At 40.6% G+C, this 12,284-nt stretch overlaps 1 long non-coding RNA gene across 1 annotated transcript; it reads left to right on the top strand.

Moving 5' to 3' along the window:
- Positions 1 to 1,626: 1,626 nt before the first annotated feature.
- On the top strand, positions 1,627 to 11,907 carry LOC120396490. The gene is made up of 3 exons (XR_005593177.1): positions 1,627 to 1,670; positions 1,759 to 1,823; positions 11,644 to 11,907. It is a non-coding gene; the product is annotated as an uncharacterized LOC120396490 (long non-coding RNA).
- The last annotated feature ends 377 nt before the right edge of the window (positions 11,908 to 12,284 follow it).

The raw sequence follows: 12,284 nt of genomic DNA, 5'->3' as shown, positions 1-12,284 counted from the left end.
CCCCATACCAGAGCCAGAACTAGTTAAAGACTGAGCCCAGGGAGGGCTACAGAGATACCAACAGAGGTTTTCAGTGACTCAGCAGAGGGCTGAGTCACTGAAAACCTGCCTGAAAAATCACCAACACAGGTTACCACAAACTGAGAGACTGCAGGCACACACACACTCAACCCTGGGGCACTCACAAGAGGGGGTGCCACCCTGTTACAAGTCCTCTTCTCTCAGGGACAATGAGAGGGTAACCAGTGACCAGCTTTTATAAAGCAAAGTACTATTTATTCAGAACAAAACCATTTCAAAGAAAACATAATATAAACAAGAAACAGCTTATACACATCTAACTTACAGGCTCTCACCCATTTTCCACAGGGAGACTCTAGTAGGACCAATGTACTTCAGTCTCTCTCACATGACCTGTCTCTCTTCATAGACCCATGGCATTTCTTGAATTTAGTGTAACTGACTCACTCTTCCAGGTGTGGGTTATCACTTTATATCAGTTCAAGTCCTCTGTATCCTTAGGCTTCTTGAACCAGGTCTGTGATAAATGAAGGGTGGGGGGTAGCACCCTTTTATGGACACCCAGCCAGTCAGTAGTTATAAAGTCCCTCTTAGTAGCTGTTCTCTAATTGCTCTACCTCTAAAGGGTTAAAAAGTCACACTGTGATGCATAGGTAAAAGGAAGTAAGTAGGCACCTGGCCAAAAGAGCCAATGGGAAGGCTAGAACTTTTTAAAAGACTCCCCTTTTGTCTGTCTGTTGTCGTTCTCCAGGGAGAGGCAGACAGGGAGCAATTATGCTGTGAGAAGCTTGGGCCAGGTATGAAAAATGATCAGTATCATACCTAGAAACTACACATCTAAAACCCCAGATATGGAAGTAGATCAGGAAATGTCTAGGAAGCCACAATTATGATTATTCCTTTTTTCTTTATGGCTTGTGGATTCCTCTGTGCTAACCCCAGGTGCCTTGCGGGCCCCCACCTTCTGCACTCGAAGTGCCAGCATGGGGAATCAGTCTTGACAAGGTCAAACTAGTATGTGCTATTTCCCAAGGGGGCACAACTTCAAAAGACTTGATTCCTGTATTATTTTAGCATTGGGGATATGGACTAATTACCCTACTCCCATTCCCTTGACTTTAAATTCCTACAGGATGCACCCTTTAGTTCACCCATCAGTCAGAAACACAATCACTAACAAGCTCATTAAGAGATATATAACATGTATAAAGAGGGTACAATAACCTTTGAATATTCCATGTATCCATAGCCTCTGTCATATCTCAATATAATAGTCTTTGAACAGTCCATGCTTCCAAAGTATCATCTCTATCACACCTCCCTTAGCAATTGTGTGGTTCTGACTTAATTTTCCTTGTACAGGCTTGCCCTTTTGCAGGCACTTTTCCCCCAGCATGGAGAACCCAAGTTGCAGTCCTAAATAGCTATTTTGCACCTGATAGGCTGTGAAGCATATGTTGTTGACTATTGCTTGTAATTAAGGAGACTATAGTTTTCTAGAGGTATATAACAATCAAGTTAATTAATCAGAATGAAAATAATGAAAATGTCTTTCCCTACTTTGTCTCTTTTCCTTTTAGAGTGTGACCTTTTCAAAAATACCATATAGTCCAAAAGGTCAACAAAAGCATATTGGAGATCTAGTAAAGGTATGTTGGCTGGTCGCTGCCTTGGTGGGACTTTGGTGCTATGAACAGGGGACTAAATCTATTTCAGCTCTCTTCTCTCTTTGCACAGGTACATAGGAAAGGTCTATCGGAACAACTACTTGTGCAATAGGATGGGAAGAATGCATAGGGCAGGTTAGTTTCCGCACATGGGGTTGAGCTGAACCCCACACATGGACCCTTTCTTGCCAATTTTCAGTAAAACTATTCATTTAAGGCTTTGCTGGTTGTTCCTTTAGTTTTCTTCTGCTGAGTCTTTCCACTAGCTTATAGTATAATCCATTTATACTCATTGATTGTCCAGGCAAGGAGGTCCAGTTTTATGCCATAAGGCTGCATCTATTCTAGAAGAGCCCCAACAACAAAACTGCCCACAATTATCCCATAACTTGAGGGATTTGCCCATTGATGATCAGAGTTTTTACAGCAAGTAGATGGTAGGTAAGACATTTTTCATTCAAAAATTAAGGAAAGGGAAACTCCCAAGATAAACACTAACCATCAGTAAATGTAAGTGATAATCAGAAATGGTGCAAATTGCAAAGTTCAAAATGGAGTTTGAAATCCTTCAAAGCTAGGGGTTGTTCTGATTTCTGCTTTTGGTTTCAGCCCTGCTGTCATGGAAAAGCCATGCATTAAAACAATATGTGAAAATAGCACAGTAATAAACTTGGAAGGCTATTCATTTTGATACCTGCAATGCAAAGCTTGTATGGTTTATTGCCCCCAGTATCCCTAGCTTCAGTTACATCACTGCACAAATAGTTCTGCTGCATCTAATGTTTTAACAATGCAAATATATCATCCCAGAATATTGTAAAGAATGTATGTGTATCACATCTGGCTATAAAGCTTTTATAATACTCTTTATTATTTGCATGTGTGACTTCTTATGTGAGCATTTAACACTAACGTTTGTGCTAAGCAACAAAAGGCTTGTAACTGTCATTTGCTCATAAACCTATTCCGATCTTCCACATATTAGGAAGGTCTTGTGGTTAAGGCATGAGACTGAAAATAAGCAATCTGGGTTCTATCCTGTGTCTACAGGCTACTGGTATATTTCTGGGCAAGTCATTAGCGACACTGTCAACTTTAAAGGAGTCACAGTTCTTTGTAAAAAATATTTTATGTAACCCTGTGTCATAAACAGATAGTTAAGGGTTAATGTCTTTTACCTGTAAAGGGTTAAGAAGCTCAGTAAACCTGGCTGACACCTGACCAGAGGACCAATAAGGGGATAAGATACTTTCAAATCTTGGTGAAGGGAAGTCTTTTGTTTGTGCTCTTTGTTTTGGGGGTTGTTCGCTCTTGGGACTAAGAGGGACCAGACATCAATCCAGGCTCTCCAAATCTTTCTGAATCAGTCTCTCATGTTTCAAACATGTAAGTAATAGCCAGGCAAGGCGTGTTAGTCTTATTTTTGTTTTCTCAACTTGTAAATGTTCCTTTTTGCTGAGAGGATTTTACCTCTGTTTGCTGTAACTTTGAACCTAAGACTAGAGGGGGTTCCTCCAGGCTATATAAATCTGATTACCCTGTAAAGTATTTTCCATCCTGATTTTACAGAGATAATTTTTACCTTTCTTTCTTTAATTAAAAGCTTTCTTTTTAAGAATCTGATTGATTTTTTCCTTGTGTTAAGATCCAAGGGGATTGGATCTGGACTCACCAGGAATTGGTGGGGGATGGGAGGGGGGATGGTTAAATTCTCCTTGTGTTAAGATCCAAGGGGTTGGATCGGTGTTCATCAGGAACTTGGTGAAAAAGCCTCTCAAGGCTGCCAGGGAGGGGAAGGTTTTGGGGGGACAGAAAGTGACACTGAAAATTTCAGACACTGAAATTTCTGGATGGTGGCAGTGTTACCAGATCTAAGCTAGTAATTAAGCTTAGAAGTGTCCATGCAGGTTCCCACATCTGTACCCTAAAGTTCAGAGTGGGGGAGGAACCTTGACACCGTGTCACATACAACATTTAAACTTACTATAATGGAAATTCCGAAGAATATTTTTTTTTCATTTTGCTTATATTCTACATTTGACAGCATGTGGTAATATGAACCATTTCTTTCTTTTACCTGTACAGTTAGGCCCCAATCCTGCAAAGTTTTATGCACTTGCTTAGCTTGGGTAGTTCCACTGGTTTCAGTGGGGCTACTCACATGCAAATGTATTTGGAGGGTTAGGGCCTTCAGTTTGTGCGGGTCTTTGATCCAGTAAAACACCCACTTTTAAAATCAGAGACTGTGACTGTAAAACCACAAAATGTTGGCAAGATTTAGCGGCAGGTATAGAACTTGGAAGCATTTTAACTTTTTTTTTTTTTAAAGGAGTAGATTTCAAATTGACAATGTTCATTTAATATCTCTGTGCTCTAGTTTCCATATACATAAAATGGGGATAATAATACTTCCCTTCCTCACAGGGGAGTTGTGAGAGCTAAATTCGGAGTATGTCAACACTACAAGAGCTACAGTGACAGAAGGAGTTTTTTCCTTCACTGTAGTAAATCTACCCTCTCGAGAGGCCGTAGCTACGTTGACAGAAGAATTCTTTCATCAATCTAGCCTCATCTACAGTGCTGGGGTTAGGTTGACCTAACTGTTGCACTGGCCATGAATATTTTCACAGACCTGAGCAATGTAACTAGGACAACCTAAGTTTTAGGTGTAGACCAGCCTCATCAATGTTCATTACATGCTTTGCGATCCTCAGATGCAAAGCACTACACAAGTATAAATGATCCTAATTCTGACAAATGAAGTAAGTACATTTACTATTTTACAGTCAACGTTATACTTTAGAGTAAAGATGAGAGAAGTTTTTGGCCTGATCTCCAGCGGTTGTGAATCCCCAAAGTTCCTCCTGACTTCATTTGAAGTTGTGGATGCTCACCTTCTCTGAAAATCATGCCTCTAGGGTGTAAATGTCCTATAGACCACTGAAAAAATAATGGGTACGATATAATGCTAGCACTCTTCCAGCAATCTTGTTGAGAACAGAAGGTTTGTAGCATAAGGTCTCTTAATTTTTTAAGCATAGTAAATTAAGGATCAGCACTGAATATTTAAATATTTAAATTTTGAAAATTAGCTATTGCCATCCAAGATTTGGGAATACCATGAAGAAAAATTAGCTCACACATTATTTCAGCCCCATCGGCATAATGCCCTAAGACATTACAACACCCTGAGAAAAGGCAAATACAAACACAAATATTCAAAACACACATGGAAGTAAAACACATGTAAGATCAAGCTGATGTAGCTAAGCACCAGGAGTAGCCCCTCCTGAGCTCAGGCTGAGGGTCATTAATATTTTCACCACTATCTTCCAATGGGAGTTATACTAGGAAACAGAAGCTTTCCCTTTTGGCCAGACCTCCATTGGTTACCTCTGACAGATGCTGAGACAATGACCCTCTGCTATGGCCAGACTTTGTGAGATAACTTGGTCAGCTCCAGACCTCATAACAAAATGAGATTGGTAGGCAGTTTCAGGACAACATCCCACCATCCATGGTTTCTTTACCATCCATGTGATCCAGAGGTGAATCAAGTCCATATAGCTGAAATACACATATGTGTACTCTTATAAATTACAATTAAACCTATCCTAAGCAATCACTCAATGGACCAACAAAAACTGGCTGCTTGGTACAGGTGACCTGCTAATAAAGTTGTTGTAGAAGCACGCTGCATACATTTGAGGATACCCCCTCAAAGACAAGTCAGGATTCACTCTATCTGATGCATTTATGTAAGAAGAGCTCTCACTTGCTCGTCACGATTCTGCTAGTGCAGACATGGTAGTACAGATAACAACACAGAGTTCTTATTAGCTGCCTTTTTCTCCTCTTGGATGCCAAAAATAGCACTCTGCCTTCAACTTGGTTCTACATGATGCACCAGAAACCTACATCCAAGACAAAAAGAACTCGACACCTTTGTACATTATGAGTTAGGCCCCAGTGCAGTGTTACATTGCCCTACGGTGCATATCCTTGGTAGGGAGCCACTCTTCCCTCAATCTTCAGGTCTCATCAAATTCAGTTGGAGTTGCACCTGTAGAAATAAAGTCAAGATTGGGCCCTTGGAGTTCATAAATAGTTAACGGGTCATTTTTTCTGATTCACAGATTAGATTTTTGAAAAGTGTATCAAATAGGTGATATCTGTTCTCTGCAGGTGAGAAGTGTGGTCTATGGATTGTACCCTAAAGCATATGTGATTGTTTTTCTTTCACAGGAGTGTGGATTGGTTGGATCTGGCAATATTTAAGTGGAACAGAACATTAAAAATAGTCTTAATTCCCCCCACACAGTCACACACCAGTGTGTGCAAAGTAAAAAGAAAGCCATGACATGGCAAACAAGAATGTTTTCATGGCTGTAAAAATCTAACGTTAGAAACTGGTCCCAAGCTGGTGAAAAAGAGCACTTTGTTTGGAGATGAAGGGCACCATTTGTAAGGTAACCACATTAAAGTATCATGCAAACCTATGCCTAACCTCTGCTATAAATGTCCTTCAAGAGGTCACATGCTTTGTTGGTTTTCACTAGTCTTTTCTAGACTCTTCAGGTTAAAAATATTATGGGCCTCATTCTGGTCTCAAACTAGTCAGTGGGTGCATTGATTGATTTTAGCTGAGTTGCATCTGATTCTCATCCATATTACCAGAGAAATCAGCTCATTTTACTGTCACGTACAGTATTGTTCGCATGCCAGAATTGCCCTTCCAGACATCCCTGGGGAAAAAAGGAAATATTCTCTAGCGTGGGTAATATTGTATTTTATTCTAAATTATAAATTACAGGCTGCTGTCCTTCCAAGGTGTGGAAAAAAATATACAGGCAAGGAGACTTTGAAATCAAAATTTCTCTCCAACACAAGTGCATTATTGATATGTCCCATCTCCCCTACCCTCTCCAAGCTGGATAGCAACAGCCGCATGTGCAGGCAGCAAAGAGCAAAATCAAGTTAATGTCAGGTGTGGCAAATATCACCCACAGATAAGCACCTAAGTCTGGGATGTCCTCACGCCACTCAAAACAGAGTGGGTAAGAATTGAAAGAAATGGCGGTAGTGCCCCCTGGCATAACTTTTAGCCTAGTGACTGGAACACTCACTGGGGATACAAGAGACTCAATTCTCCCCCTCCCCAAGGGAAAGAGAACCCCTTGTTCAAATCCTTCCTCTCAGGAGAGTGTGCTAACCACCAAGCTATGGGACATTCTGACACAGGGCTCCCTCAGTCTCTCCTGTTGAAGCTGTTCCATTGTGAATGAATATTTAGAATAATTGGACCAGAGAACAAGTGACTCTGTAGTTCAATGCTTAGGGTACTCAGTTGGGCCTGAGAGACCCTGCTCCACAGGCTCTTTAATTATTTATCCACAGTGGAACAGCTTCAACAGGAGAGATTGAGGGAGCCCCATTTTAGAATATTTCATAGCTCAGTGGTTGGCGCACTCACCTGAGAGGAAGGAGACCCTTGTTAAAATCTTTTCTCCCCCTCTGCCTGAGGGTTTCCCACCGTCCAGCTGAGTGCTCTAACCACTGGGCTAAAAGTTATAAGATGGGTGGCAGAACCATATCCTCCTCCTCAGCCAGATTTATAATGGGACCCAATCCAGAAGGCAGCCTGTGAGCAAGTGATTTAGATGTTCGTTCCCAGTTTGTGGATCACTCAAGGGCTTAAGCAGAAGATAGGCATCCAGACACGTAGTGAGAGAGGCAGCTATGCGTGTGCTCAGCGGAAGAAACTTAGGCCCCAGGGGAACTTCTACCTTGAAAATTTAGGTGCCAAGTGAGTTTAAGTTTTGTGAGTTACAGTGGAACCAAAACTGGGACTTAGTATCTAAACCTCAGATGTAGGTGCCTAAGTTCCTTTGTGGATTTGGGCCTAAGTCACTTGGGAGCACACATCCTATTTATTCCCAGTTGGGCTTGTGCTCTTAAGTCACTTATATGCTTTAGAAAATCCACCAGAATTCTTATCCTAATTTTTTTTCACTACTTCTGCTACTGTCACAAGGCAAAAGCTGAGATTTTTACTAACTGGAATCTAGCAGTGTTTTACAGATGCCTCGAGGCCTAACTTGCTCCCACTGGAGTTAATGCCAAAACTCTCCTGGGCTTCAGTGAGCGCAAAATCAGGACCTTTGTGTGAGTTGTGTATCTACTATCTACATAAAGGACAATAGTCAAAATCCTGCTTTCAGTTTACTTCACTACAGCTGCATGTGCATATCTGTTTAAGATATGGAATTCTGCATCACTCACTGGGAACCTGTACACTGAGTGACTATAGCATTTGGTCCTCAGAATAAAAGTCTGCAGAAGAAGCCTACCAGTGTGAAGATTTGGGTGGACAAGTGATAGACACAAGCAAGTAATAAACAGGATCCCACATTTGAATGCCTCCCTGGTTTGCACCTCTTCACTCCCAAAAAGGAAATGAAAGAATTCAGTTAGTATTCTTGTAAACCTCTAATCTTTGAAAAGTGACAACACACTTTGCGTGCTAGAAAAATATTTCTGTACATTAATAGAACATGAAGGTTGCAATGAGAAGGTCTCAGAAGTCAGGAATCAACAAAGTTAAGGTTATGTGTGTGTGTGCTCATTATGATAGAGGCTTTAATTGCATGATCCCATGGTAATTTTTCCCCTGGACTCCTGCCTAATTCAGCTAAGATTGAATGAATCTGGAAACTGGTTGGGTGATAGTGAGTGGTCAAATATCACAAGCAAGTGGAGAAATAACTATGTTTCCAGATTTCCTAACATGTAGGTTTTATTAAGAGGTGTGAAGGGAGGTTTAAAAATATTTGCTTGGGCTTTGCTTTTAAGTGCTTTCAAACCCAACTATCTTGCAAAGTTTGAGTGGGAATATTAACCAATAATCCATAAAAGTACTAACAACATCACAGCATGCACGTAGCGGCCCTATTCTCGCCTCCCAGAACACGTAATAAGCTTGTTCTTTATTCTCTCCTGGCATATTAAAATGAACTGTTGACACAGTTTAAAAAAAAATACAGACCCCTCTGTCCAGCTCTGAGAAAACTGTCCAGGAGAGACAGACTCAGTGCCAGCTTCTCCATCCTTTCATGCTCTTTGATTTGAATCTCCCTTTGTGTCCAGTGTGGAGTCAACAGGATACTGCATCATTACCCTTCCTGATGGCAGCTTCCTTTGATTTTTTTCAAAGGTTTACTATTGCCATTAGTACAGACTCCGATCACCTAACTAGTGGAATCCTTCCCCTAACAGTTATCTTGCACTAACAGTAACTATGCTTAGGCACTTATACTGGCAACATTTAATTTCTAAAGATTTGTATAGATAATTAATTTCTCTTCACAACACCCATGTGAGGTAATAGTAAATAAATAATACCTAGCACAAGTGTAGTACATTGTATCTGTAAATCTCAAGCATTTTGCAAAGGTAGGTGAATATCATCTCCATTTCACACATGGAAAGACTGAGGCAGGGAGACTGAATTACTTGGCCATGGTAACAGAAGAGTGTGTCAGAGTCAGGATGAGAACTCAGATTCCTGGCCCCACTGTTCTGGTTAACAACTCTACTATGATAAAACAATTATTTGATCCCTGCTTCCATAAATTCCCCATCATTACCCAATTAACATATTAATATACCAAGTCCAAATGAATTTGCACAGAGGGCAGAATTTGATCTGAGTCTTCTTTGTGCATCAGAATTAGCCATACAATTTCTTTCTGTTCTGCAATAAATTCATACATTATTATATATAGACAGAATTATTTCTTTGTGAGTAGGACGTTCACTAGGTATCTAAAAGATAGTGGCCAAATCAACTTCTCCATCTGTGACTGTGAAGGTCAAAATGTATTGATATCTCTTATTGCCTATTTTTGTTCTACAGCAGTATATTGTGTAAAATGATACAGCCTATACCCACTTACATCCTGTACAAAACTCAATCCTTGGAACTCATTGTGTGATTTTTCTACGCCAATGAGAAATATGCTAGTGCATGTGAGCCAGGAAGTGAAAATGACTAAAAGCTGATTAGAAACATACATTAAATTAAACTTGTCTGCTATATTTTCATTGTTCAAGTTGAGAAGTGAAAAGCTAAAAAAGAAGAAACAAGGGCAAAAATAATTAAAAGTAATTTAGATTTTTAAATGACTTCAGTTTTACTCATCTATGATGCTAATAATATAGGTGATATATATTTTTTTACACATTGAGCTGGTGGGGTTATACCTGGGATGAATCTGATAGTGTACCTTAATGGCCTGCAGTCTGAGACCCTGTAGTTTGAAAACTAGTGTAGATGGATTTGGTTGATTTTCTTTAGCTGTGCTTCCAGGTATCTTCATTTGAAGAAAGAAAGATCTTAACAATTTGATCTGATAATTCCGGCATGTGCCTGACATGAGTTAGTGGCCACTAAAAAAGGCAGCTGAGTGGAATACTAAGCACCACTACTTTCATTAATCCTTGCCCATCGAGACAAAGACTTCCATTTTCAGAAGGAATGGAAATAGAGTTGCATTACAAACCAAATCCCTTGAGAGCAGTATATCTTACTGCATAATGACTAACATTAAATCTTTAAAGATGTTTCTGTTCTTGCAGTATCTGGTTTGATGCTATGCAACTTTACTGCTATCACAAAATAGATCTTGGATGCATAAAAACAGCTAAACTCTGAGTAAGACAGGCAGGCACAGAACTCACAGCCCAGGTGGGAGGGGGAGTATGATGATTTCTCCTTTGTATCCTCTCAGTCCTCCTCTACACAGGTGATTGGAGAGGCCCCTAGTGCAGGGGTCAGCAATCTTTCAGAAGTGGTGTGCCGAGTCTTCATTTATTCACTCTAATTTAAGGTTTTGCGTGCCAGTAATAAATTTTAACATTTTTAGAAGGTCTCTTTCTATAAGTCTATAATATATAACGAAACTATTGTAGTATGTAAAGTAAATAAGGTTTTTTAAATGTTTAAGAAGCTTCATTTAAAATTAAATTAAAATGCAGAGCCCCCTGGACCAGTGGCCAGGACCCAGGCAGTGTGAGTGCCACTGAAAATCAGTTAACGTGCTACCTTCGGCACGCGTGCCATAGGTTGCCTACCCCTGCCCTAGTGTAATACAGACAGTTATGAGAATCTGTCTAACTTAAGCAGTCTCTCAGGGTTGCTCTATGGGCTGCAGTGCTGCCTAGAATCTTGGCAGTGCTGTGTCCTGGCCCCCAACACCCATCTCTTGGCCCCCAGCATGCCCTCTTGCCAAGGCTTGTTGAAAGATCTTTAGAGGGCAGTCTTATGATCTCTTGCCATGATACCTGTGCCAGGGGACTCCTCATCCAACCTGAACTGGGGCTTTTAGGGTCCCTTTATATGACTGCAGCCCTTTTACATAACATAAAGGGGCCAGAGCAGGGGTGAGAATCTTACCCTATTAAAGAATTCAACATACATTTTCCATTAACAAAATCCTGCCCTTGTCTGAGGGAGGTTAATGGTCCCCAAAAAGAGTGAGCATGTGTTAAAACCCTGCTACTTAAAGGTTTAGAGAAAAATCTTACTGAGACAGAGTAGGTAGGAGGTGACATGGAAGGTCACTCTAACCTATAAAGATGTTACGTAAAATGTTATTAGAAACATAAGTACGATACTGAGCTGAAAGTATGTGAAATTAACTGTGTTTTGTCTGGAAAAGTGTTTGAGATTTCCAAGGTCTCCGATTAAGCCTGTAATTGTTATGGGAACCATCGCAAAATAACTTGAGTTCTCAGAAATGGGGAGGTACAGTACCTGCATCCAAAGGCACTGAAAATCTTCCGTTTGTTATTTCTAATGAGATGCTGGTTGAATAACTATTTTTGAACTTTGGAAATTGGCCAAGATGTTCTTCAGGATCCTTCATTTCCTGCATTCTTCTTTTGCCTCACTAAGAGACAATGCCTTTGGAAGAAGCCATCATTTTCCTGCCTCTAAACCTGGATGATGCCCTGCCTAGACAAGATTGAGGGAAGAAGGATCAAGTGGAATAAGCCAGTTCATCTATTGACATCTCACTTATGGTATCCATTCCTGACTCCAGAAGAAAGCTCAATGCCATTCTGGGATCTAGCTTCTTACATGGTGACTGTTACTGTAGCATCTAAGCACCTAAAAAAATAAGTGTGTGCATACTGATATGTTGTTTTCTCTTCCCTCCAGCGTCAGTCTGTCTTCCCCTATCGCTTCAGCCTCTCTCTCCATTAGGTCGCCAAACTTGATCATCATCTCTTTGAGATCTCTGCCATTTTGACTCACATAAAGGCAATGTGTCTAGATGAGATATTGGTAGCTGTGAACGATAAGTCCATGCTGAGCCTGGTGTGAGAAGACAAGACTGCACCCTCTAAAGCAGCAGATCACCCCATCTTGTGAATGTATGCATGGGCTGGCATGCCAGCAGAATGTATCTCCCATTGTCCTTGGTAGCTCTATCAGGATGCTTCCCTGCGCTTGTGTAAACATTAAAGGTAATGGAGCAGCTGCAAAATAGAACCAATTGTACAAAACTTCTAAATGTTTTGGTGAAATTTAGT

This window comes from Mauremys reevesii, linkage group 2 (genome assembly GCF_016161935.1).
Source record: "Mauremys reevesii isolate NIE-2019 linkage group 2, ASM1616193v1, whole genome shotgun sequence".
NCBI lineage: Eukaryota > Metazoa > Chordata > Testudines > Geoemydidae > Mauremys > Mauremys reevesii.
Note: the sequence above shows the minus strand (reverse complement) of the source record. Positions and strands in the feature narration are given on the sequence as shown.